A 27,992-nucleotide genomic window follows, 5' to 3' on the forward strand; every position below is an offset into this window, starting at 1 on the left:
CATCCAATACATTCTTTTGTGGGAATTTATGTTGTGGAGGTTAGCGTCTCCGCAGCAGAAATTGACATGCTGTGGCCCATAAACCTGCACCATGAATGAGTTTCCACAGCATGAAGTAGAAGCCCAGTGGGCATGGGAGTTCTATAAATCCAAACCACCATGCCTGTATAGTAGAACGCAGCATTTGGACGCAGCACAGCTGTGTCCAAAACGCTGCTATTCCGGATTGTGGACACATACCGTAAGACTTGTATCTACCACTATGTTGTCACCGTATGGCAGTAATATCAGTGTTGTTCTTTGTATAGAGATTTTTTTTCAGTAACAGACCGGTCATCTGCTAAGGTTTACTTATACTTACGATTAGGGGGCGCCACTGTAATTGTAAACATCTCACATGCCCCCTGAGTTGATCCCCTAGCAACACTTCTGGTACTAATATACAATTAGTTTAATTTTTATGAGGTAACATTTTTGGCATGATCTGAACAATGTAATCACTTGTAACGACAGCCGCCTAACATAAATGGACACAATGATCATACAAATATTTATGGCGGACAAAATTTATCACTAACATGTACTGTACGTGGAAATTCATTGCGCTACCAGAATTATATGTCCTGACAAACAATACTAGCCTAGTTATTGCATTTTCTGGCAATAGCTTTATAGAAGTGGACTTTAGACCACCAAGCTCTGAGACTAGTAACAGGAAGAAGTTTAGATTAAACCAGCTGGCAGAAGATTGGCTTTACCTCACCAGCCTGGCATGGCCTCATTCCATGCCCATTGAAATCCCTAGACAATGGTAAATTCACACAGCAGACACCAGGGAGGAGGAACTGAGAGAAGATGACAGTCAGTGTTATTTTTGGATGTTAGCATTCCTCCCCAAAATACACACCCTGGTTCCAGCACTGCCTGCCTCACATGTAGCCAGGAGGACTAGCACACGACTTCCTCCTCCTTCCCAGGCAGGAGTCTTTGTTGTGTGGGATCTGGAGGAGTTGGGAGAAGGTCTGTGTCCATGTGACTGCCTGGAATGTGACTGCTGGGATTTCTCCTCTGCTCCACACATTGTGAGGCGGCCAGCTCCTTCACACTGTCCACTGCTCCAGCTCTGGTGAGTGACAACCTATGCTACATTTCCCCCCAAGGCTCCTACTTAGTGCATGGAGCTGTAGAAGAGATGACTTTCTTGGGGTGACCTACTGAATCTGCTCTGAGAGCCTGTGCAATGAATGGGACTTGTATGTGTTGTGATCGTCTTGTTTATCCGGTCAGTAATCATTGAATGTATGTGATGTCCCGCGGCTATTTCTGGCTGTAGTTTTGTTTTCTCGGTGTAGGTGACGTTTGTGCTGTCACACGGAGTAGTCGCACAGCGGGGACGTGGCTGTCAATCATTAACACCAGGATTTCATGTGCTGCCAGTGCCCAGCACTTAACACTAGTGATTGTCAGGGAAGCAGGGGCATTCGGTGACAGAGAAGAAGGCAACACCTGGATATACACCTTGTAACAATCAACATTGCCTTCATGGCACCATAAAGTTTGGAAAACCATTGATTTATAGGCGACCTGTAATTTGGGATCATCAGGTCACATAGTTAACGGTTTATATCATTCGGATTAAGGTTAGGGTCACACAACCTTTTTTCTCATCCGAGAGAATTGGTCCGATTATGCTAATCACATTCTGATCAGTTTATTCAGAGTGTGATTCGATTTTCTCTGATGGGGAAAAAAATTCTCCATCTTCTCCATTCTGTCAGTCCATGAACATCAGACCGCACTTGGATGTCATCCGAGTGCAGTCTGATTTTTCTCCACGGACCCACAGACATGAATTGCAAAGTGCGATTCAATAATCGATTGTAACTCAAGAACGCTGCAATTTTTTGTGTACAACCCCATAGAATGGGGACAAGTGCTATCCGTCAAGACAACAGATAGCATTTGTCTGATTTTTACGGTCATGTGCACGAGCCCTTAATATGGTAATTTTTATATTATCCTAAATTATTTTTAGATTATTTTTTGACCCCTGTCTGACAAACCAATATCATTCACTATTGATATTGGTATGTATGACTTTTTGGGGGGGATTTGATGTCATTTTTTGCTAATTGTTTGCCCCTGCATGATTCCAATATTCCTATACAGTCATATTTTCTACCAGAATTGAGTATTTCACTGTGGAACTTTTAAAACTGTAAATTGTGTGACTCATTAGATCTAGTTACATGTGCAGCAATGTATATACTGATATGGCTCGTCTCCTTTCAACAACCCCTTGTTATATGTCTTAATAACCCCCCGTATAGAAAAGTAGCTCTCGATGAGGAAGCCCCTTTATAACTGAGGCTGACAGCCCAGCTAGTGCTCCTCTCAGCTAAAGAGGACTATTAGGCTATGTGCACACGTTGCGGATTAGGCTTAGGAATTTCTGGTGCGGATTCTGTCTCTCCTGGCAGAAAACGCACCTGTGGTTTTTTGTGCGGTTCCGCAGCGTTTTTTTGTGCGTTTTTGCTGCAGTTTTCTTGCGGATTTGCTGCGGTTTTTACCCCTGCGGTTTTCTATAATGGAGTGGGTGCAAAAACGCTGCAGATTCACAAAAAAGAATTGACATGCTATTTCTTTTAAACCGCAGCGTTTCCGCAGCAGATTTTCCGCAAAGTGTGCACAGCATTTTTTTTTTCATTGATTTACATTGTACTGTAAATCAATTGCGGATCTGCAGCGTTTCTGCACCTCAAAAAACGCTGCGGATCCGCAGCAAACCTGCAACGTGCGCACATACCCTAACCATCATGCCCTTCATTTGAGTGTGTTCCCCCTACTGCTTTCAGGGGTGCCAACTTTTTGAACAGCTTATCAAAAAATCATGGACAGCCAACATTTTTTGGCTGAACTGAAAGAGGCTGTCAATTACAGATAGAACAATTTAAGAAATAAGTCTCCATTGTCAATAAAACATTGATCGATCCATTTTTTTTACGGAAAAAAAAGTGTTGGTTCCAGGAATTTCTAGACGGTTGGCATCTCTGTGTGCTTTGCCATCAGCATTGGCATTGACAGTGCCCATCCTCATGAGTCATCATGCTGTGTCTGCAATGGGCAGGCAGGGAACAACAGGTTCACATCTTCAGGAAGCGCCATCATGAGTTTCATCAGAAGAAAAAGCGCAACATGCTCTGTACCTATAATGGAACAGAAAAAAACAGAATTCCCAAGTCCGATGTCAACTAAACTTTAGATGGCATTGTCCAAATAGTCTAATAACATGAAATAACATGTCACAGCCAAGATTAGGACAGTCAATAAGGACCTTTATTCATCATGCTTGGATAGATCCTCGTACTTACCTGAAATTGGCATAATGGACTGTGTGAATAACTGAACTGATCTATATATATATAATTGTCTAACGGGTACTTCCGTCTGTCTGTCCCGGATATTCATTGGTCAAGGTCTCTGTCTGTCATGGAATCCAAGTCGCTGATTGGTCGCGCCAGCTGCCTGTCATGGCTGCCGCGACCAATCAGCGATGGCCACAGTCTGATTAGTCCCTCCCTACTGCCCTGCAGTCACTGCCCGCCGCCCGCATACTCCCCTCCGGTCTCCCCCCGCAGACCCCGGCAGTGCCAGCCTCCTGCCCGCAAACAGCTCAGGTGGTGGGCTCCACACTTCCACCAGCCTGGCACACCGCCTTCAGCCTCCCAGGACCGTCCCCTGCTTACCGTCACCCCGTACTTGAGAGCGATGCCCTGCACGGTGTCCCTGGGGCAGACCGGGTGCTCTATGTACCTCTCGCGGCCCAGGGCACCGTCACGCTGGCCGCGGCTGTAGCACCCGCCACAGTCCCGCCATCTTCTGCGGAGGAATACACGCTCCGGTAACGGTAAGAGCACTACATGTGCTGAACTGGAGCCTCCACTGCCAGCAGCCGCTGGCAGGGGGCGCTCCTCTCATCCAGCATGGGGAAGCGCGGCCGTGTTATCCCGGGACCCCCGGTGTGGAGCACGTGTCCGGGAACGCTCCGCCCCTGGCGGCATCTCCAGGGTGCACGGTGTGCACGGCAGACATGCTGCGACCTCAGGACACAGTAGCATTCATCTTATTTACTCTATCAGTGCTGTTAATATTTTATGGGCAGTATACTACGTGTGTGTGCTGTATACTACGTCACTGGGCAATATACTATGTGGCTGGGCAGTATACTACGTGGCTGGGCAATATACTACGTCACTGGGCAATATACTATGTGGCTGGGCAGTATACTACGTGGCTGGGCAATATACTACGTCACTGGGCAATATACTATGTGACTGGGCAATATACTACGTAGCTGGGCAATATACTACGTTAGTGGGCAATATACAATGTTGCTGGGCAATATACTACGTAGCTGGGCAATATACTACGTGGCTGGGCAATATACTACATCACTGGCCAATATACTACGTAGCTGGGCAATATACTACGTAGCTGGGCAATATACTACGTCACTGGGCAATATACTATGTGACTGGCCAATATACTACGTAGCTGGGCAATATACTACGTAGCTGGGCAATATACTACATCACTGGCCAATATACTATGTGACTGGGCAATATACTACGTAGCTGGGCAATATACTACGTCACTGGGCAATATACTACGTGGCTGGGCAATATAGTACGTTGCTGGCCGCCAATATAGTACGTTGCTGGCCAATATAGTACGTGGCTGCCCAATATACTATGTGGACATGCATATTCTAGAATTCCCGATGCGTTAGAATCGGGCCACCATCTAGTATTAGAATAAATGTATATGCTACGTATGGTGCAGAAGATGGTGCCAAGCCTGACTGGCAGCCGATCGTGGCAGCCACTTGATGACACCACTAACACTATCAGCTGGGCATGTGGTGAATGCTTCCACCTGTCAGAAGTTACAGTGCTAGCCTTGTCACGGGCTAATCGGAGAACAACAGGCAGCGCTACATGTCCGTCTGCTGCTAAGCAGGTGTATGTACGACACCGGAGTTTACGGGCTGGTCTGGACTGGTTTATTTGGTACAAGCCTGCATCTGTTACTGGTGTCGTATTTATTAGGCATGTACACAGCATTTGTCAGGATAACTAGACCGGACGTCCAAATAGCTTTGATCTCCCGAAAGACTGTTGGTATTTGATTGTGACTTTAGAGGAGATGAGCTAAAACTGAGTAGACAAGAGACATTCTCTACTCGTCAGTGATTATCAAACATCTATGGCAGCTAAATGATCTATTCTGCCCAATAGAAGTCTATTTCATCAACTGTTGGAAATTGGAACAAGTCATTAAAGAGGTCCAGTCATTTGCCATAAATTTCATGTGTGACGTTTCTCCTAAATTTGGCAGATTTTTTAATTTTTTCCTTCCCACATCTTTCCATTCTTGAGGTATGGCCTCCTTTTCTCTGTCTAAAAATGTAGTCTTTTTAGCCATCTGGGTATGACCTTTATGAAGACGCCCACAATGAAGAGCTGAGGATCACGCGAACTTGGCTAAAAAGACCAGATTTAAATACATGGACGAGAAGGCCGTATCTCAGGAATGGAGAGGAGCAGGAACAAAAGAAAAGCAGCACCAGATTCAGGAGAGTGGTGACATTCACAGCTGGTAAAAAAATTACATATTTAGAGACATAGCCATTCTTAAACTAACACTCTAAAAAGATATCAAGGCCCAAGCCATTGAAATTGAATTGTTGAGTGTGGAATTAACTCTCTTCTGTGAATGATATCTTTGCTATTTTAAGGGTAGAGGCAGACGGGCAGCGATTCTCACAAATAATCAGGCCAATTACGCAAATGACACTCTGATCACACTCTGATCAGAGTGTCAGCATAGTGTGATCTGATTTTCTCAGATGAGAAGATGGAGAATAAAAGTCTCATGTTTTCCACGCACTCATTGACTTGCATGGTTGAGTGTTATCCGAATATCGGATCCAACTGGGCCATACAGAATTTTTTTTCCTTGTAAAATCTATGTCAGAAGAAAAAAAATCAGGTATTTGCACGACCCCATAACATTGGTCCGAGTGTGACCCAATCTTTTGTCCGACCGCACTCAGACCAAAAATACTTTCATCTGCACCCACCCTAAGAATGGCTGTCTGTTTGGCAAGTCACTGATCCTCTCCAAGGAGCTTCAGTAATATGAATCAGACCCCACCAATGCAGTTATTAGATTGTAGAGACTGTAGGGTCAGTAAGTGCTATTATTGTATACCAAAAAAATCAATTGCCCATGGTGATTTTATGACTTTGGGGAAGACCAATGGTGATTACTATACCAGGATTTCCCCCTGATTTAACCTGGTAATACTATTTTCTATTGAATATTACATATGGATATGGCTCTGTCTTTAGATTCTCTTCCACATTGACGTCAATAGTCAAAACAATCTGAGCCAAAACATAGTTTACAGAATAAACATTCACTATTATTGGTCATCCTGCCGAAGAATACTATCACTGTCACATGTTAGCGTCACCCTAAGACCACAAACTGTAACAATGCGTTTTAGCAGGACTACTCTTTGGGGTTAAAATGAACTGAGCACCTCATATTTTTACATCGCATCCTCTCTCTTTATGGTATTTCTTTTTTTCTCCCCTTCAAAGAATACTGTCCCGAAACAGGCAATCCTTTAAATCTCCTTTAAATGATGTGTTTTATGATGGTTGTGCGGTAGAATGGTAGAAGATCCACCTTATCCTGCGTGCTGGTGGAATGCTGCGATCAATGGATGACCCTTCCCCCTTTTGTATGGTAAAGAAAACACTCACTATGTGAACTCTTATTAGAAACCATTACAGCGCATTTTGTGTTGTTAACTAAAATAGTTTGAAGATTAACATCCCGGAACTAAAGTAAAGGGTAAAATGTGAAATAGCGTGCGGTGTCATCTTATTCTTGTAGGTTTATTCCAGGCTACTTTGTTCCTTCCTTATTTTAGAGTGTTAATATTAGGTCAGGATCAGGGTCCCTAGATAGAATAAGAGCCCCTCCTACAGAGCCCCTTCCTTTCTCATGTGGCGGGCCTGTCAGGTTTCACTGCATATATATCTGGCCAAGGGGCAGCTGCAGTTCCTGCACAAATAATGCTGCCAAACCCCAAATCATGACTTCACTTTAACCATTCTTTAAATAAAAAAATAATAATTGCTATGCATTGTCTATAAGTTTCAAATGTGTTTTTAGTCTCTCTAGTCTAATTCATTGACCTCCTGTGCTAGATTAGTCTTTGATTTTTGCAAAATCTCACTATTATTTTTAGCATTTATTTTCAGCTATTTTATATTTTAGTGGGGTTCATACTCTGAATCAGAAATCAAAGGAAAAATGACAAATTTTAAAACAAAACATTTTAAATTTTATTTTAAATATTTATTTATTTTTTACGGATTAAAAATGCCTCCTCATGCTGTATTTGGGGGGATATAACAAAGAACAAAAGAAAACACAATAAAAGGATATTTAAAAAAAAAGATACAAAAACCACTGAGGCACATTTATTAATATTGTCTAATTTTTTGTGTAAAGTTAAACAAAACAGTCTTTAAATTCAGCTGCTTTATTTGACTTCATTTAACATTTTTTTCCAGAATTTTGGTGCAAGTTTTGCTCATCATGTAGCAGATTCGGCCATATCCCTTTTAGCAAAGTCACACCCCCTCTAAGGAAAGCAAGTGAGCAGTCAAGTCATATTGTTGGCACATTCAGCTTGCACTTGTACTGATTGTAAAGCATTTCATATTTTACTATTGACTCCAAACTCAAATCAGGCTGCAGCATATTTCCCCAAAACGTTAACATTAAAGAGGATTCTTCAGATCGGAAAAAAAGCTAAATATCACCACTGTTGTTAATGGGCTAAGTCTTAGGGTACCGTCACACAGTGCCATTTTCATCGCTACGACGGCACGATTTGTGACGTCGCAGCGTCGTATGATTATCGCTCTAGCATCGTAGACTGCGGTCACACTTTGCAATCACGGCGCTGGCGCGATGCCGAAGTCCCCGGGTAACCAGGGTAAACATCGGGTTACTAAGCGCAGGGCCGCGCTTAGTAACCCGATGTTTACCCTGGTTACCATCGTAAATGTAAAAAAAACAAACACTACATACTTACATTCCGGTGTCTGTCCCCCGGCGTTCTGCTTCTCTGCACTGTGTAAGCACCAGAGCCGGAAAGCAGAGCGGTGACGTCACCGCTGTGCTCGCTTTCCGGCCGGCCGGCGCTCACAGTGCAGAGAAGCTGAGACGCCAGAGGACTGACACCGGAATGTGAGTATGTACTGTTTGTTTTTTTTACATTTACGCTGGTAACCAGGGTAAACATCGGGTTACTAAGCGCGGCCCTGCGCTTAGTTACCCGATGTTTACCCTGATTACAAGCGAACACATCGCTGGATCGGTGTCACACACAACGATCCAGCGATGTCAGCGGGTGATCAAGCGACGAAAGAAAGTTCCAAACGATCTGCTACGACGTACGATTCTCAGCGTGATGTCTGATCGCAGTAGCGTGTCAGACACAACGATATCGTAACGATATCGCTAGAATGTCACGAATCGTGCCGTCGTAGCGATGAAAATGGCACTGTGTGACGGTACCCTTAGTGTCGTATAACAGCAATCTAATGCTAACCAGGGGGCTTAGAGGGGCCTGGCCACATTCCGACTAGACTGTTTATGGCTTTGCACACTACACTTGCATTGAGCGATGCTGGACCCCTCTAGTCGGAATGTGGCCGGGAGTATGCATATCGCATGCTGGCAGTCACATGATTGCCTGATCCCGGCTCCGAAGAATCCTCACAGCATGCATAATGTGAGGATTTACAAGTCTGCAGTCACACCGAGTGAGTAATTTACGTCCAGACAACCCCTTAATGTAAACCGAATAGAGGTGGAGGAAAGGGTGTGAATAATACTGATATCATTACTACTATTAAAACTATGATCCTATTTTAGGCTTTGAACATCCCATCTTGCATTTTTATGGTATGTGTACAGAGTCAAAGGTGGAATAGTTAAAGAGTTTTTCCCCAAATCATAATGGGGTCTTAGTTTTCTGTACTTTCAGAATTAATCATACAGGTGCTTCAAAAAGTTAATTTATTTCCGTTCTTCAATACAAAAAGTGAAACTCATATATAGAGTCATTACAAACAGAGTGATCTATTTCATGTGTTTATTTCTGTTAATGTTGATGATTATGGCTTACAGCCAATGAAAACCCAAAACTCATTATCTCAGTAAATTAGAATATTTTATAACACCAGCTTGAAAAATGATTTTAAAATCCCAAATTGTGGCCTACTGAAATGTATGTTCAGTAAATGCACTCAATACTTGGTCGAGGCTCCTTTTGCATCAATTATTGCATCAATGCGGCGTGGCATGGAGGCGATCAGCCTGTGGCACTGCTAAGGTGTTATGGAAGCCCAGGTTGCTTTGATAGCAGCCTTCTGCTCATCTTATTGTTGTGTCTGATGTCACTCATATTCCTCTTGACAATACCCCATAGATTCTCTATAGGGTCAAGGTCAGGCGAGATTGCTGGCCAATCAAGCGCAGTGATACTGTTGTTTTTAAACCAGGTATTGGTACTTTTGGCAGTGTGGACAGGTGCCAAGTCCTGCTGGAGAATGAAATTTCCATCTCCAAAAAAGCTTGTCGGCAGAGGGAAGCATGAAGTGCTCTAAAATTTCCTGGTAGACGGCTGCGCTGACTTTGGCCTTGATAAAACACAGTGGACCGACACCAGCAGATGACATGGCTCCCCAAACCATCACTGATAGTAGAAACTTCACACTAGACCTCAAGCAGCTTGGATTGTGTGCCTCACCACTATTCCTCCAGAGTCTGGGACCTTGGGTGTGTCAATGACTGCCTTCTGGGCATCTGTCAAGTTAGCAGTCTTCCCCATGATTGTGGAGCCTACTGAAACAGACTAAGGGACTTTTTTAAACGCTTAGAAAACCTTCGCAGGTGTTTTATGTTAATTATTCTAATTTACTGAGATAATGACTTTTGAGTTTTCACTGGCTGTAAACCATAATCATCAACATTAACAGAAATAAACACTTGAAATAGATCACGCTGTTTGTAATGACTCTATATAATATATGAGTTTCACTTTTTGTATTGAAGAACTGAAACAAATTAACTTTTTGATGATATTCTAATTTTCTGAGAAACATCTGTATGTGCTAATTCAACCTATTTTTTATTCTGATTTTTAGCCATCACTCCCCCTAATGATGACATCTCTCCAGGGCTCTCTTTACCCTCCGCTGCCAGTGATTCGCCCTCCGGTAGTTCTAATGCTGTCAATCGAGCATGCTGACATTTACCTGATGACCCTGCCTAATAAAATCTGACACATGGATTGTAACACTGTTCAGTTATGCTTTGCCAAAGATCCCACTAATACCAGCTGTATTTGCACCTAATGACCCTGTCTAGTTCATGAAAATCAGGTGGTGAAAAAAATACAGATCCTCTTATGCCATCTTTATAGATAGCAATGCTATATCTCAATTCATCTATCCTATGCTCAGCTCTGTCATATAAATAAAAATTGTCCATGTTGAACTCTATCTGTCTCTATCAGGAAGCAGACAGAAGAGCAGAGGGAAAAGCCTGTAGCACTAAGGAGAAGCAGTGTGCGGGCAAAAAATGTAGCATTAGTGGACCAGAATCAACTTTGTGAACCTGCATGGAAAGAAGAGCATAAGGAGATAAAAAAAAGACACAAAGGTGCAAGAAAGAAAATTTGTGTTGGGCTTGTACTGTATATTAAGAATAGCCATGCATTTACTGTGCTTTGTAAAAAAAATATACCGGTATATATATTGCCATTGTGGGAATAACTCTGAACAATTTACTTTCACTATATGCATTTCCTAGAAGAATAGAATAGTTCCTCTCTTTGTTTGATTTAGTCATAATTACTACTTAGGGCTGTTCATTAAAAATGTTTCCAGAACTTGTATAACTGGCAACATTTGGACAAAACATTAGTTTTTTTTTAATTATTTGACTCTCATATTGTTATCACGTGAGCAAGTCCTCTTTTATTCTATTTTTGTAAAAATACTCTTTTACATACAGTATGTGTAGTGTTAAAAGCTGGTTTTAGAATATTCTATTTTTTTTTGTTATTCGGTAAGCGTATCCACAAAGGGTCAACCCATTAGGTATCCTGGAGGCCATAGACAATCCTCTGAAGCATTCGGAAGTCCTCTTTATTTGAGCAAAGTGCCACTTTAGAAGAATATATACTCCACAACATTGAAATTGCAACACCAAAAAGGAAATGTTGGTGAATTGTGGAAATTACAGGATTGATAGATATTTTAATGAGGAAAAAAATGTACACAAGATTTTCAAAACATCTTGATTTATTCAGTATCAACAATGAGCAGCAGACACAAAACTTCCTGCTCCTACAACCTTGTCATGCTATCACTGAAGCCACTTATGGTTGTCTGAGGAATGTTCTGCCACATTGAATGCACTTGGGCTCGCAAGTCATCATGATCTACGGTTGACAGCTTCCTTTGCAATTGCTACCTGTGACATTCCAGATGTGCTCTATGGGAGATAAGTCTATAGATGCTGAATCTAATCTCTATAGAGGCCTCCAGGCTATCCTGAACAGGTGATCTGATGGAGAGGAGCGTTTTCAGGAGACAAGCTATTACCAAGTTATATCTGACAATGCCTTCAGGACCATTTACACTGCAAGATTATCGCGAATGAGTGCTCATAGGAAGGCTCATTTCACGATCATCTTGCAGTGTAAACAGGCTTCCGATCACCCAATAAATGTGCAAAACTCTTGTTCGTTGGGTGAAATAATCTTTTGTTTTGCACACTATCATCATTCTTGACAGCCTATGTACAGTGAACAATATATTAATGATCATTGAATGTGCATCGGAAGCTGGGTTGACCAGTATAAATAAGCCAGAATGCAATAGCCGTTCGGCTAACAAAAAGCTGCCTCGCTTAGTGCCCTAGGTCAGCGTGTGTGAATGAACTCTTAATCCGACCCATTAAATGTGTATGTGTGTGCACATGTAAGGTGCCCAAGGTGGTAGCCATAGGCGAGCTGCTGCTTCTCCACACCCTGGCACCTCAGAGTGTCCCAGTCCATTAGTGTTATGCTGTGTACATTGCAATGTACTCACTTGCAAGTTGGAGGCCTCTGCTGCATCCACGTCCTTAGGTCTGGGATCAGCCGCACACACATCAGGGGACATCCAATTCGTTATAACTAGTTAAACTTTACTGGACAATTTACATCAGTCACATCAGTCTTTAACATGCAGTATCGTGGGCACAGTACCCTCCAGAATTAAGTACATTTTGAGCCTCACGTTCAGCTTGGACTATCCCTACTCTTGATCCTCCTGTCAGCCCCAGGGATTTCCTGTGTGGCACCACAGCGATACTCTACATTTCCATCACACGTTTCCCCTTCCGGCTTACTCTGTATGAAAGGGATTAAGGCACACTTCCCAGTTCTTAGTTCGGGCCATAGGCCCCGGATGTTACAGGAATGTCCTCAGGAAATTTCGTACTACCTCATGCTACCAGAACGATCATTACTCCATGTGCCTCCAGACCACTGCAACTTGAACTTTACACAAACCTTAACATTATCTCTAACTCAGACTGACTAAACCAGGAAATGATTCCCCTTTTTTCTTGATCTACCCCTTCCATGTTGGGCTGGTCCCAAACATTTAACTGCATGCTATTGTACACTAATAAGGCCCACCACCTCCTATCTTCCCTAATGTTCCTATCTATAACTAAGCACTAAACTATGTTCTATACTTTCCCTACCCCTGAGTTTACAAGGTTACCTTAGGCATTACCAATACAGTAGCCACACAGCAGCATCAGAACATGCTTTTCCTATTTTCCTCTCCAAAATCTGTGGTGTGTCTTTTAAACCGGTGCATCTTATAATCCGCAAAGTACGATAAGTTGAACTATCTATATTGTACAATTTAAAGGTTCCAAGTCCTGTCCATCTACCCTGGTACATCATATGAATGGTATTGAGGTCTCCAATCAGGTCCCCTACATAAGCAAGTATAGAAAGTTGCTCTGTACAAGTGGCTTTTGTACTGGCAGCCTTCAGCAGACTATGGCTGACTGTTGGTTTCCCGTGAATGGCAACTGTTTGTCAGGAGAGCAGCTGCTGTCTGAAAAGTGGTGGCTTTGATGAGACAACTCTGTAAACTTTGCCCTCTGTTTTAGAACGCAGGGTTATATAGTGTGTGAAATGCTATTAATCATGGACCATACTTTCTGAAAGGTTTACGGCATTTTGTGGCATTTAATACTTGAATCAATTTGATCGATTTCTTGTAGTTTTCAAAAGTATAAACTAGGAACAGTTATGGAAAAATTAGCATATCGGTATGTAGACATCACTGAAAAGTCCTGTCCAAAAAAATAACATGACTCTTACCCCGAGAGATTATTCTTTTTCTTCTTAGTCTGATTGAAAACAGTTCTTTTGAGGTTTTGATGAATATTAAAAACTCAAAAATGCTAATTTACAAATACTGTGCGAAAAAGCTTCTGTAAAAGCAATCACCGTGTCGAGCCAGCCGCATGTGGTATGTGTGTATGTTTTAATAATAATAAAAGGAAAACCTATATGAAGCACTGCATGAAACGTGGTTTGTGGTGCCGAGCTTTGATTTAGAGAACAGGACTTTGGGATTCCAGGAATGACAATAATAATTTATTTTTTTCTGAAAGTAAATTTGTGTTTTTGTCGGTATTGAGATCATGTGTGTGGTCTCTTTTTAGAACTTTATTTCTAGCTCTGTTGATCATGGTAGATGTTATTCCTACTACAGACAAGTCATGGTGCAGTTAATGGATCTATTTTAGCATCCGTGTCATCCAATCTCTAATTTCCCTAAGTGCCACCTTCACCCCAGGTTATTTTTTTTGTTTAGAGTAAAGCTGTATTCACATAGACCAAGCACTTTACATTGATGTGCTTGGAAAGATGATCTTCAGTAGATATTGTCCTAAAAAATTAAACACTTGCAAAAAATTGTATCTACATTGGCTATTGAATTCTAATTCTTAATCTGATTTTGGATATATGCAAATTCCCTTGTGCAATTGTTGTCATCCTCCAGAACTTTAATGTGGACTTTAGTTGGTTTGACAGGAGAAATATCTTGGAAAAATATCAAACCTTATGTTACATAGTTACATAGTTACATAGTTATTAAGGTTGAAGGAAGACTGTAAGTCCATCTAGTTCAACCCATAGCCTAACCTAACATGCCCTAACATGTTGATCCAGAGGAAGGCAAAAAAAAACCATGTGGCAAAGAGTAAGCTCCACATTGGGGAAAAAAATTCCTTCCCGACTCCACATACGGCAATCAGACTAGTTCCCTGGATCAACGCCTTATCAAGGAATCTAATATATATACCCTGTAACATTATACTTTTCCAGAAAGGTATCCAGTCCCCTCTTAAATTTAATTAATGAATCACTCATTACAACATCATACGGCAGAGAGTTCCATAGTCTCACTGCTCTTACAGTAAAGAATCCGCGTCTGTTATTATGCTTAAACCTTCTTTCCTCCAGACGTAGAGGATGCCCCCTTGTCCCTGTCACCGGTCTATGGTGAAAAAGATCATCAGAAAGGTCTTTGTACTGTCCCCTCATATATTTATACATTAAAATAAGATCACCCCTTAGTCTTCGTTTTTCCAAACTAAATAACCCCAAGTGTAATAATCTATCTTGGTATTGCAGACCCCCCAGTCCTCTAATAACCTTGGTCGCTCTTCTCTGCACCCGCTCCAGTTCAGCTATGTCTTATATACCGGAGACCAGAACTGTGCACAGTATTCTAAGTGTGGTCGAACTAGTGACTTGTAAAGAGGTAAAATTATGTTCTCCTTATGAGCATCTATGCCTCTTTTAATACATCCCATTATTTTATTTGCCTTTGTAGCAGCTGCCTGACACTGGCCACTGAATATGAGTTTGTCATCCACCCATATACCCAGGTCTTTTTCATTGACGGTTTTGCCCAGAGTTTTAGAATTAAGCACATAGTTATACATCTTATTACTTCTACCCAAGTGCATGACCTTACATTTATCCCCATTAAAGCTCTTTTGCCATTTATCAGCCCAAGCTTCTAGTTTACATAAATCATCCTGTAATATAAAATTGTCCTCCCCTGTATTGATTACCCTGCAGAGTTTAGTGTCATCTGCAAATATTGAAATTCTACTCTGAATGCCCCCTACAAGGTCATTAATAAATATGTTAAAAAGTATGTATTATATTTGTTCTCCCACTGCACCAGTCCTTCTTTCCCTGAGTAGTACGCATTTTAATGACATTTTCATGTCATCTTGGTCATTTCATCAAAATAAACATGCCTGGAGTATATAACTGTAGTTTGCTTGTGTTGCTGTAAAACGTGTATTCTGTTGTACTCTTCTTCCGGGGACGATGAAGCGAAACGCACGTCGGGGTGAGGGTACGATCTAGTTGGCCATATTTGATTCCTGGGTTATCACCATCATCTCTGCACACAGGCACTCTCTTTTTCTTAAGGGATTTTGATATGAGCATTGACATGGGATGTTCTATACATGGTGGAATCTTGTATCTCTCCGTGCACCCACATGTCCCCATGATTGATTTTAACCCTTAAACTGTTGGTTCTACACTAACCTCAAGCACATGCTGTTACCTTGATGTTCTTTTTACTTGAATATTATGTGTGAATCATAGGACTTCTTTTTGATGTGAGATAGTTGTGGGTTATATATTCCTCCTTTGATGCTAAGCTATACTGCTCATGTACCTATTTGATTCTACTTATCAAGCACTTCGCTCTTGATACAGAATATCCCAGGTTCATAATATAGTTTTTTTTCACAGATGGAGGGTCACATTATTTGAATTATTTTAGTACCACTTCTATATATTTATATATCCTGTATTTTCTGCATTGTAGATACCACCTTTGATTGGCCACACTAGCGTCCTCTGTAGGACATTCTGCTTTTTTTTATTGTTTTTTGTTTCAATAAAAATAATTTGAACACTATAGATCTCTTCGGTACTCAGCCTTTTGTATGCCTAGGCTGAATTGGTGGTTTGAATTCTATTATTAGGAAGTGCCATTTATTATCACTTGTGGATATTTGAGTAATTTTTATGGTGCATAAGTTGTAACATATTAAAGGAGTTTTCTACTTATAGCAAAGAGTTTCCCAAACATATGATGTGATGTAAAGTAACAAAACCAGACAATATACAACCTTCGCAGGTCCAGTGGTGGCTCTCCTCTGCTGCTCTGGTCTTTGTGTTTTGGCTGAAGTGGTAACATCACGCTGACAGATCACATCGCCGCTGCAGCCAATCACTAAACTCATAGCACATCTGTTGTAGACCTCGAACTGAGAGATACTGAGCTCAGTGATTGCCTGCATAGGTATTGTGAATTGTCGAAGTGACATCACCTGCAAAAAAAAAAAAAAACACCCTTAACTATGTCAAATAGCCAAGAAATATAATGTGGCTTTGGAGTGCTGGGATGAAAAAAAAACCCCTTTACATCCTGAAACCGTAAAAATGAACAGGGAATAATTGTATTTTAATGCAGGGTGAACCACGAAATACAGTAAAAGAATGGAGGAGTTCCTGTACACATTTTCAGTAAGGACACCAATAAATGATCAGCAGGTGCACTTTATTTAGGACATCGGAAAGGATACCAGGTCCTGAATTCCATCTGATATGAAATGCATCTGCTTGACATATCATAAAGTCATCTTGCTAAAATATCCCTTTAAGTTGTGGCTGTTTAAGTTGCAGTCACTGCATCTACAAGTTGATGATACATTTAGACGACATTAGCCATTTAATAGTGTACTGTTACCAATTATATTAAGATTGTGGGTGACTTCTTGATTTAATTATTGTCTTGAATGATTTGATGATCATTGGTAGTATTTTATCATAAAGACGTGTGAGGACTATGTGGTGCCCATAATACTGTATGGAGGACTATGTGGTGCCCATAATACTGTATGGAGGGCTGTGTGATGCCCATAGTACTGTATGGAGAGCTATATGGTGCCCATAATACTGTATGGAGGGCTATGTGAGGCCCATAATAGTGTATGGGGGACTATGTGGTGCCCTTAATACTGTATGGAGAGCTATATAGTGCCCATAATACTGTATGGTGGGGCTATGTGAGGCCCATAATACTGTATGGAGGGATAAGTGGGGTCCATAATACTGTATGGAGGGTTATGTGGGGCCTACAATACTGTATGGAGGGCTATGTGGGGCTCATTATACTGTATTTAAGCAATTATGCAGTGTGAAGATTTTTGTGGGGTCCATAATACTGTGTAGAGGGCTGTGTGGGGGGTCAGTATGCTGTTTGGAGGGCTGGGTGGAGGCCATTATACTATTTTGAGGACCAGTGGGGGCCATTATACATTGTGGATGATTGTATTAGGGTCATCATACTGAGTGGAGGGGTGTGTGGACCATTATACTGTATAGAGGCGCATTATACTGTATAGAGGGCTGTGTGGTGATCACAGGTGGGGCATCATACTGTGTTGGAGTTGCCATACTTTGTCGGGGTACTGGGGTTCTGTAGGGTCATCATTCAGTGTGCAATTCGGGGTACTGAAGAAGAATTCTCTGTGTGGGGTATCATATTGTGTTTCGGGGGACACCATAGTTGGCATCATACTTTATGGGGATAATAAAAGGGCAATCTAGGGATTTCAATTGGAGGAAATGACTTTGTAAAAGCTAAAGAGTAAGCCAAAAAGTTGTGAGCTATGCTCTTCCCTGCCATATATTAAGGTTTTCTTCTACAAGGTCCCATGATTTCTATGTACGCCCCTGTGTGTGAGGCCAAATTAAAATCAAGAGGGAATCTTGGAACTTAAATTATAAACTGGTTTTATCAAAGCACTTTATTTGGTTCTTCTTTTGTTTTACCAAAATCTGTTGTGAAATAAAGGAATCCACCTAAAATGAAACAATAATCCTTCACTACAACGAAAAAACAATAAATATGTGACCTATTGATCTACTTAAGTAGTGTAACAAGTATGATGACAAGCATAACAGACTTACTATTATGGAGAACAGTATTACATAGCTATGGCATACAAATACATCTGTAGTTTACACTGCTTTAAGAAAAAAATGTCAAAACAGATTATCTTGGTCTGCTTACAGCATGCCAGGGGCTAGGAACCCATCATTAAAAGTCAGGTCAGGTTCTATGTAAACAGAATGTTTCAACTGTTTGGAGTGGGAAAGTCCACGGAGAGCACTGTGGGATCATAATTGCAGATAACTGGAGTCAAATAACTCAACAGGCTTGACAATCCAAAAGGGAGTCATTGGCTTTTTCCATTCATTGGCTGACCCAGAATGCTTTGTGTGTTGGTCATATGTCATTGTGGCTACATTATAAAATGCCTGAGTATTCATTCTAGTAACAAAAAGATATCTTGGACAAAAGGCGATCCTTAATTTCGCAGAAAGAATGAGTTCTCTTTAATTTATTAGAGCCAATGTGGTGGTGGAGATGAGCAAAAAATAGTGCAAAAGACACAGAAGAATGTAAAAACTGCTAGATTAAGTCTACCTCATATCAGAAAACTAAAACATTCTAGACAAATAATAATTCTGCAGAGGGAAAGAAAGGAAAATCCCAAATCCCAATGGTAAGTCTTTACACTAGTGCCCTAAATATTCTCAGTACAGAAGAAGTAGAATGGTCAAAAGTAAAATATTAGTTCATAATTATTAAAATAGGAAAAAAAATATCCACGCCCTGGTACTTCTTATCAGCTGTTGGAGCAATCCTCACTCATTCCTTGCTTATTGAGCACACAGCTATCTTTATTGTGTTGCAGTTATGGCTTGTTACGCTGAGCCGTGGCGCATGGGAATTTGTGGACCCACTGTGCTACAGGACAGGACCTATCAGGGGCTGGTGTAGGTCCACTGGCTGGTGTAGGTCCACTGGGTTTTATCAAGACCAAAGTCAGCGCGGCCGACCACCAGGAAATTTTAGTGCACTTCATGCTTCCTTCTGCCGACAACCTTTATGGAAATGGAAATTTCATTCTCCAGCAGGACTTGGCACCTGTCCACAGTGCCAAATGTACCAATACCTGGTTTAAAAGCAACAGGGCCACTGTGCTTGTTTGGCCAGCAAATTCGCCTGACCTTAACCCCATAGAGAATCTATGGAGTATTGTCAAGAGGAAGATGAGACACCAGACCCAACAATGCAGATGAGCTGAAGGCTGCTCTTGAAGCAACCTGGGCTTCCATAACACCTCAGCAGTGCCACAGGCTGATCACCTGCACGCCTCATTGATGCAGTAATTGATGCAAAAAGAGCCCCGACCAAGTATTGAGTGCATTTACTGAACATACATTTCTGTAGGCAAACATTTTGGATGTTAAAATAATTTTCCAAGCTGGTGTTATAAAGTATTCTAATTTACTGAGATAACGACTTTTGGGTTTTCATTGGCTGTAAGACATAATCATAAACATTAACAGAAATAAACACTTGAAATAGATCACTCTGTTTGTAATGGCTATGTATAATATAGGAGTTTCACTTTTTATATTGAAGAACTGAAATAAATTAACTTTATAATGATATTCTAATTTTGGGAGATGCACCTGTATGTATAATGTATTATCTGTATGTGTAAATTATTGTAACGTGGTTATCCTTTTTCCCTCAGTGTTACTTAATTGTTAATATGGTGTAGCTTGTATAAAAAATACAGTTTGTTAGCAGCAGCACAACTTGAGAGCTGTGAGCTCAGGAGTCCACTTTATTCATGAGCTGTAGCTCCCACTGCCCTCCCCTTGCTCAATGACAGCTTTTTTCCTATTAAAGTGACCCATACCTGGCTGAGGTCATACAGTCAGTGGCCGATACATGCTGCCCCTCTATCGGGTAGCATGTATCAGCTGTCGGGTTCTTTTCAATTACTGTGGATAGGGAGAAAACTGCCAATCGTAAAGGTGGGTAAAGCTGCAACTTATGGTAACCCAAACCGAGGGCTCCTCAGGTCATGCACATTATTGAGCTGACTGCTAAGCTCATGAGCAATTGGCCCACTTTGCAACCAATCAATTTGCTGTAGAATTCCACTTGAACCTCTACATTTTAATGCATGCTGATTTTGGCCTCATAGAGACGTCAATTTTTTACGTAGGTGTTCTACCCTTTTTTTTTCATGGATAGAACACGCACCCATTATATGTGCGTCTATGTAAAAATCACATGATATGTCCATTCATTTCAGGCAGCATGGATGTAAAGTGACAGCACCAGTCTATAGGTCACAGGCAGCACACAGACTGCATCAGTGTATTGCAAAGTATAGGAGAAATTTTGTAATATATTTATTTATCCATACGCGGAAAAAAAACCCACTGATGACATGCAGATTCAAAACAATTATGACATTGATAACATTTTTTTGAGTAAATGAAAAACTGTGACACCTGAATGAGGCCTTGTTCTGTATTATCATAGGTTCCCATCCTTCAAAATGCAATCTTGTTATAATATATTGCCCTTCCGAGATCTACTTAAGTGACATCTCATGGCGTACTGCTTAGTTTTTATTGATTTGGTTTTTGAAGACTTGGGGCAGGGCGTACATTGTTTTGCAGGTTTGTTTTTCCTTGTGGCCCGGTAGCATTCTGTAGATTGTTATGCTCGGTATACCTAACATATCTAACATAACAGATACAGTTTTATTAGGAAAGCAAACACTGCAGTTTATAGTTGTCGTTATGATACCTTTGGGTGGCTTGGAAAGCAGGCGTGGGGAAGCTGGAGGCCTTAGATTGCTGGAGCTATGAACATGGTCTACTTCGAGATTTAATAAGACGAGCGACTTTATAGACATTGGTCTGCCAAAGTCATCACTGTTTTAATGATCGGCACAACGGACATACAGTACGTTCAGCACTTGTTCTCATCTTAGCAGCTTTTCATTGTTCAGTCCTCCTTATTAGAGATGAGTCGCTTGGAGAATTCCTTTAAATAAAAGAAATATAAATTGGAGTGAGCAACCATTTGGGTCTCATAGTCAGCATAGCCCAACTAGATTTTCTGGAACCATCCAATTCATACATTTATAACTAGGTAGTAATAATTTTGGCAATGATGCTATTTTATAGCTAACTAGATGGTGGTCCGATTCTAATGCATCGGGTATTGTAGAATATGCATGTCCACGTAGTATATTGCCCAGCCACATAGTATATTGGCCAGTCACGTAGTATATTGCCCAGCCACGTAGTATATTGCCCAGTCACGTAGTATATTGCCCAGCCACGTAGTATATTGCCCAGTCACGTAGTATATTGCCCAGCCACGTAGTATATTGCCCAGCGACGGAGTATACAGCACAGAGCCACGTAGTATACAGACTTAAAATAAAAAATAAACATATTCTCACCTTCCGAAGGCCCGTTGAAGTCCTGGCCCTGTGTGCGGTGCACGTGGCAGCTTCCGGTCCCAGGGTTGGTATGAGCGCAGGACCTGTGATGACGTTGCTGTCACATGACCGTGACGTCATGGCAGGTCATTCTCGCAGGACCTGTGATGACGTCGCGGTCATATGACCGTGACATCATAGCAGGTCCGTCTCACATACCATCCTTGGCACCGGAACCTGCCGCTTGCATGGAGCAGTCACCGGAGCGTCGCGAGGAGCGGGAAAGGCGGCGGAAGGTGAGTATATAATGATTTTTTATTTTTTTTATTTTTTTTAACATTAGATCTTTTTACTATTGATGCTGCTGTGGTCACACAGGGTTAATAGCAGCGTTAATGGAGTTCGTTACACCGCAGCATAACGCGGTCCGTTAGCGCTGCCATTAACCCTGTGTGAGCGCTGACTGGAGGGAATTATGGAGCGGGCACTGACTGCGGAGAGGAAGGAGTGGCCATTTTGGCGCCGGACTGTGCCCGTCGCTGATTGGTCGTGGCTGTTTTGCCGCGACCAATCAGCGAGTTGGATTTCCGTGACAGACAGAGGCCGTGACCAATGAATATCCATGACAGACAAACAGACAGAAGGACAGAGGGAAGTGACCCTTAGACAATTATATAGTAGATAATTCAGTTTTACCTAAAATAATTGTATCGACAGTGAAAGAATTGTTATAGGATAACAGTTCACTAATAGAGTGGCAATGAAAGTGTTACTACCGGTTAAATACCACATACTTTATACTACTCACAGAGTCTGCAATAATCTCCATACTAAAATGGTTAACTAATGTTATATTGAGTGGGCTTAAGATAACACCTATGTTTTATAATGATCCCCCACAGAGTCAGAGAGTATTAGGTTATGCATCAAATAAAATAGGTAAAAAGTATATAGGGTCCTACTCAACATTTATGCTTTGTTGAAGTCACTGTTAGGAAGCGTGCCCACGATCAGTAATACTAGTGTCCTGGATGCAGCATATTTTCGCTGCAACACTACATTGTACAGTACAAGCACAGTGGGTGGGATTAGTAGAAATCCCATGCCCACTGTGCTTCTTTTTTATGCTGCGTATAATCACCTGCAGTGCAGGTTTCCGAGCCGCACTATGTCAATTTCTCTTGCAGTAACGCTTAGTCTTCTGTGCAGAATTTCCCCATAGACTTGCATTGGATGCGGTAAATCCACAGTTAAAAAAAAAAGACATACATTGTAAGTGCATTTATGCAGGTATTTTTACCCTGGTTTAACCTAATAAATACATTTAAAAAAAAATGATGTTGGGTCCCCACTATTTTTGATAACCAGCCTAGGTAAAGCAGACAACTGCTGGCTTATATTATCAAGCTGCGAAGGTCCATGGATATTGCACCCCAGCTTAAAAATAGCAGCAAACAGCCACCTCAGAATTGGGGCATCATATGAGATGTGCCAATTTTGGCGTTTTGACCAGCTCTTCCCAATTGACCTGGTGCCCTGGCAATCGGGGTAATGGTAGTTAGCTTTTGGTGACAGCTGTGACTTGTCAAAAATCACAGCTGTCATCAACCCTTGGGGTTAGTAATGGAGAGGTGTCTATTAGACACCCCCATTACTAACCCGGTAATCATAAATAAAAACACATACAAAAAAAACCACTTTATTTGAAAAAAGACTCCCCCACACATCCCTCGTTCACCAATTTATTGACAAGAAAAAAATCCCATGCCGATTCAACGTAATCCAATGTAGTCCAGAAAAGGATCCCTGAAAGACATAAAAATACAGAAATAAAAACAACAGACATGTCCTAATTCACCAATTACTCAAAATGTTCCCATGAAGCTCCGCCGTCGTCCACGTTCCCCAATGTCTCCGGCAACTGTGAATACCATATCTATCTATATTGTTGCACATCTAACCTAACATACATAAGAGAGACAGAAACAAATTTCTGAATTCCTACTTCAAATTTGTATGTGTATGTATGTATAAGAAATGCTAGCACAGGCTTCCAGTATCCGTTGTTTCAGATGCTGCACATCTTGTATTATCACATGCTTCACATCTTCTATGCTGTGAAGATACGAGATATCCAGCATCAGAAACAACTGATACTGGAAGCCTGTGCTAGCATTTATTCTATCAGTGTGTCAAGAGTGGAAGAAGAGGGTTGCATTGACAATCCAACACAATGGGCAGCACTTTGAACACATTTTATAAGTGGTCATAAACTTGTAAATAACTCATGAAAGAATAAAGTTACAGAATCATAGAATGTTATAGTTGGAAGGGACCTCCTGGGTCATCTGCTCCAACCCCCTGCTCAATGCAGGATTCACTAAATCATCCTAGACAGATGTCTGTCCAGGCTCTGTTTGAAGACTTCCATTAAAGGAGAACTCGCCACCTCTCGTGGCAGCTTGTTCCACTCATTGATCACCCTAACTGTAAAAACGTTTTTTCTAATATCTAATCTGTATCTTCTCCCATTCAGTTTCATCCCATTGCTTCTAGTCTTTCCTTGTGCAAATGAGAATAAAGATGATCCTTCTACAATGTGACAGCTGTTGAGATATTTGTAGACAGCTATTAAGTCTCCTCTCAGTCTTCTTTTTTGCAAGCTAAACATTCCCAAATCCTGTAAACGTTCCTCATAGGACATGGTTTGCAGACCAGTCACCGTTCTCGTCGCTCTTCTCTGAACTTGCTCCAGTTTGTTGATGTTTACGTTAAAACCAAGCACACCATTGTTTTTCTTGTGAATTTCTCAATAAGTTTGATGTATCACATTACCATCTTTCCACTGGAAAAAATAAAATTGGATCCAAAATGGCCGAGTTCAAAATGGCCGCCATGGTCACCACCAATCTTGAAAAGTTTTCCCCCTCCCATATACTAATTTGCCACAAACAGGAAGTTGATATCACTAACCATTCCCATTTTATTTAGGTGTATCCATATAAATGGCCCACCCTGTACATACACACACACACACACACACACACACACACACACACACACACATACATGCACTCAAAAGTAAGGGAAGTGTCCTAGCAATTATGTTAATTATATGATGCATGCATAATGATGAGACATACTTTTTTACATGTATTTTTTCATATACATATTTTTTCACCTATTTTCTGAAAATGAGTGAGTGTCCATGTGATGGCATGTATGCAGCAATTTGCCTACTAGAGTTGACTCTCATCCACTTTTCTCAATAGAAGATAGAGAGACGCAGCAGACTCTAGTCGGCACGACTCCATTTATGAAAATCACATACATGCGATGTGACCTCACTACCAGTGACCGTGTACGCACCGCGTAGTATCAAGATTCGGTAGGCTGCAGTCAAATGAAGTCACTTCAGGCTTCAAACCCCTCAAACAGTGACTACAGGAGAGCTGGGCTATTTTCTGCACTGCATATATCATCAGCAGGCAGGTTGCATACTGTAATTTCATGTCTGAATCCAGTGTCCTAGCGTTTAGAGTAGATGTCTCCTAACTGGGGGTCTCCAACTTCTAGGCACAGACAAGGAGTCACAGATTGGAGACCTCTAATTTAGAAGATGTTGTGTGGTCGTGGAAGCATAAAGAGTGAGACACCAAATTATATGTGTAGGCTGCTATGAGGGCTTTAGCACTAATATAGACAAAGTATACCTCAACCCATTCACTTCTATTGTAAAAATATCAAATGTCTGTCCAATGGACCCAAGACGGACCCTCTGTAGATACATTATTTACATCCTGATGACACATTTTTAGCTGAACTCTCCGGTTCCCTCTGCTGCTCCCCGTGATAAAATGACATGTGGGAGATAAAACCATAAAGTAACACTTGCTGCCGAGAGAAGAAACTAGCACCCAAGTGTTAAATCAAGCCATTCATACAAGTGAGCCTGTCTCCTACATTGTAAATAATAATCTTAAAGTCCTCAACATCTTTCTTAGCTTCCGACTAAGTGAGTTAGTGGAGGGGGTGGGGAAGGAGTAAAGGGCATACAAGGTTACTGAGCATAAATGGGATTATTAGTGGGAAAGGAAAATCAGGAGGCAGCCTGCGAAATAAAAGGGACTGAGGCCTCGGGAGGGATGTCTGAAGCTGTGAACACAATGGCTATTGAGGCTTGCATGGTAGCTAAGGATGTAACCGTATATGGCAGATTGTATTGGGTTTGGAATAGATCTTGATATAATTAATAAAAGAAAAGTTCCATTCTCTCATAGTTGAGATTATTGGGACTAGTGATAAATGTATCATCCAATCCAGATCAAAGGGGTTTTCTGAGACTTAACACCTATCCTGTCAATTCTTAAGTAGGATCACCCAATGGTCATTGACTTAGACTGATCACAAATTGTAATCAGTAATTTCAAGTAATCAGGACTTGCAGACATGGAGAATAATCAGGTGAGCGTTGGTTTTGTTACATTGATGGGCTCCATTGCTGCAGTCATTTTTCATCCCATAATGTAAAGGTTTTGTAGTTTCTTTGTAAAATAATATACTAGATTCTTCTTTTTTTCTCATTGCTAAATCGTTCTATTGAAAGAAATTTTACACTGTTTTACAGTCCAAAAATAACAAATTATTGTTGCCATAATGTAAATATTTTCAGGAAATACCTTTCATCCAGTTCTTCAATCCCTTGCAGGTTTTTGTCATTGTTCCAGCAGGGAAACGCTGGTAATTGATTTTGATTGCTTTTACTTATGCACAGAAACAAAAGGCAACATTTTCAGAAGTACAGTACTTGTGATTGAAAAAGAAGAGATACTGCAGGCTGGAATGCTTCTGGGATGACTACAGGATAGCCATGATTTTAGACTCTTGGATTAAAAGCAAATTGGAGGAACATTTTCCAGATTTAGAAAGGTACCGTAGGTCTTACCAGGATACATTGTGTTACCTTCACTAAGGTGACCAAGTGACCATTCTGTGCTTCTCACAGATCCAACCCTCCCCAACCTATGCCAAGGCTAGGGCCACAAGAAGTAGCAACTACATTATTTTTCACATGATAATCCAGATAATTTATCTGCGGCTGCGCTAACGTGATGCTCTTTAGCAAACAGTGACACATCAGCAAATATCTTGAGCCCCATTCTCATGAACTTCTTGCTCATTAGAATGGTCCGGTGTCAAGAACTTTGCTTCAGTGTACTGTCAGAGAGGGTATTCACAAGCATGGAAAACCTTCATTTGTCAAAATGAATTAGGCATGGATTAGTGTCAAATTTCATTTATCTTCTGCTGATTCCAATGATTCGATCGGCCATATCATCTGCCCTTCTGCCTGTCTACGGTCTATTTTCTAGACTGTTCCCACCAGTGTTGATGATCCACGCTCAGCCGGTCATCTACTTGCCCATTATGTCATCTACTACTAGGGGGCAAGCACAGTTGCTCAGTGGTTTGCACTGCAGCCTTGCAGCGCTGGAATCCTGGGTGGAAATCCCACCAAGGACAACATCTGCAAGGAGTTTGTATGTTCTCCCCATGTTTGCATGGGGTTTCCTGCGGGTTCTCCGGTTTCCTCCCACATTCCAAAAACATACTGACAGGGAATTTAGATTGTAAGCCCCATAGGGGACAGTGATGATAATGTGTGCAAACTGTAAAGCGCTGCGGAATATGTTAGCGCTATATAAAAATAAAGATTATTATTATTATTACTACTACTGCTTTATAATACTCTACTGTACTGCTGATGCCGGGGCTGAAGTTGCTGAATAGCTATGCCAGCAACACATCTCCTGACTGCACACTGTGTTTTATAGTGCTATACTGTATTGCTACTGCTGGGTCTGAAGTTGCTGGTCCTACACTGCTAAACATGTCCCTTTCTGACCAATCATATTTTTATACCATGCGGCTTCTGTCGCTTGCCACTGCTCAGCCAAACCAGCCTCACATCTTTTGGCTGCACACTGCTGCTGCCAGGACTGACACTGCTGTCCCTACACTGCCAAATATCTCTTTCCTTGACCCATCATATTTTTGCACTGTGCGGCTTCTGCCAATGTACACCCATACTAGCCATACATCTTGTAGCATGTGCTGGCTTTACTCTGCCTGACATCCCTCTCACACATCTCCTTGGTCAGTGTGTCGTATAGCTGCACTGTACTGCTACTTTATGGTACACAAACATAAGAAAGCTCTCATAATAGGGATAATTTTTGTGGCAGCTTGTTTACGAACCATTGCTTCTTCACTTTGAAAACAGTTAACCTGTTCCTGCTTCCTAAAAAATGCATACTTTTTGGACAGCTTGTCTATTCCAGCTCCCTTTGTAATTGTTTATTCATTTTGAGAATAGGAAATCTGTTGCCAAT

The 27,992-nt window shown here is 41.4% G+C and overlaps 1 protein-coding gene across 2 annotated transcripts in view; it reads left to right on the plus strand.

The window, feature by feature from the left end:
• Positions 1-27,992, plus strand: part of PALLD (palladin, cytoskeletal associated protein) — a 549,209-nt gene that overhangs the window by 262,456 nt on the left and 258,761 nt on the right. The window contains exon 1 of one of the 2 annotated variants that reach the window (XM_077279475.1): positions 952-1,126. The exons of the other annotated variant lie outside the window; for it this stretch is intronic. The gene's annotated coding sequence lies outside the window, so the exon portion shown is untranslated. Of the gene's footprint in view, positions 1-951; positions 1,127-27,992 lie in introns of those variants that run through there. 2 annotated transcript variants of the gene reach the window in all.

This window comes from Ranitomeya variabilis, chromosome 1 (assembly GCF_051348905.1).
Source record: "Ranitomeya variabilis isolate aRanVar5 chromosome 1, aRanVar5.hap1, whole genome shotgun sequence".
Taxonomy (NCBI): Eukaryota; Metazoa; Chordata; class Amphibia; order Anura; family Dendrobatidae; genus Ranitomeya; species Ranitomeya variabilis.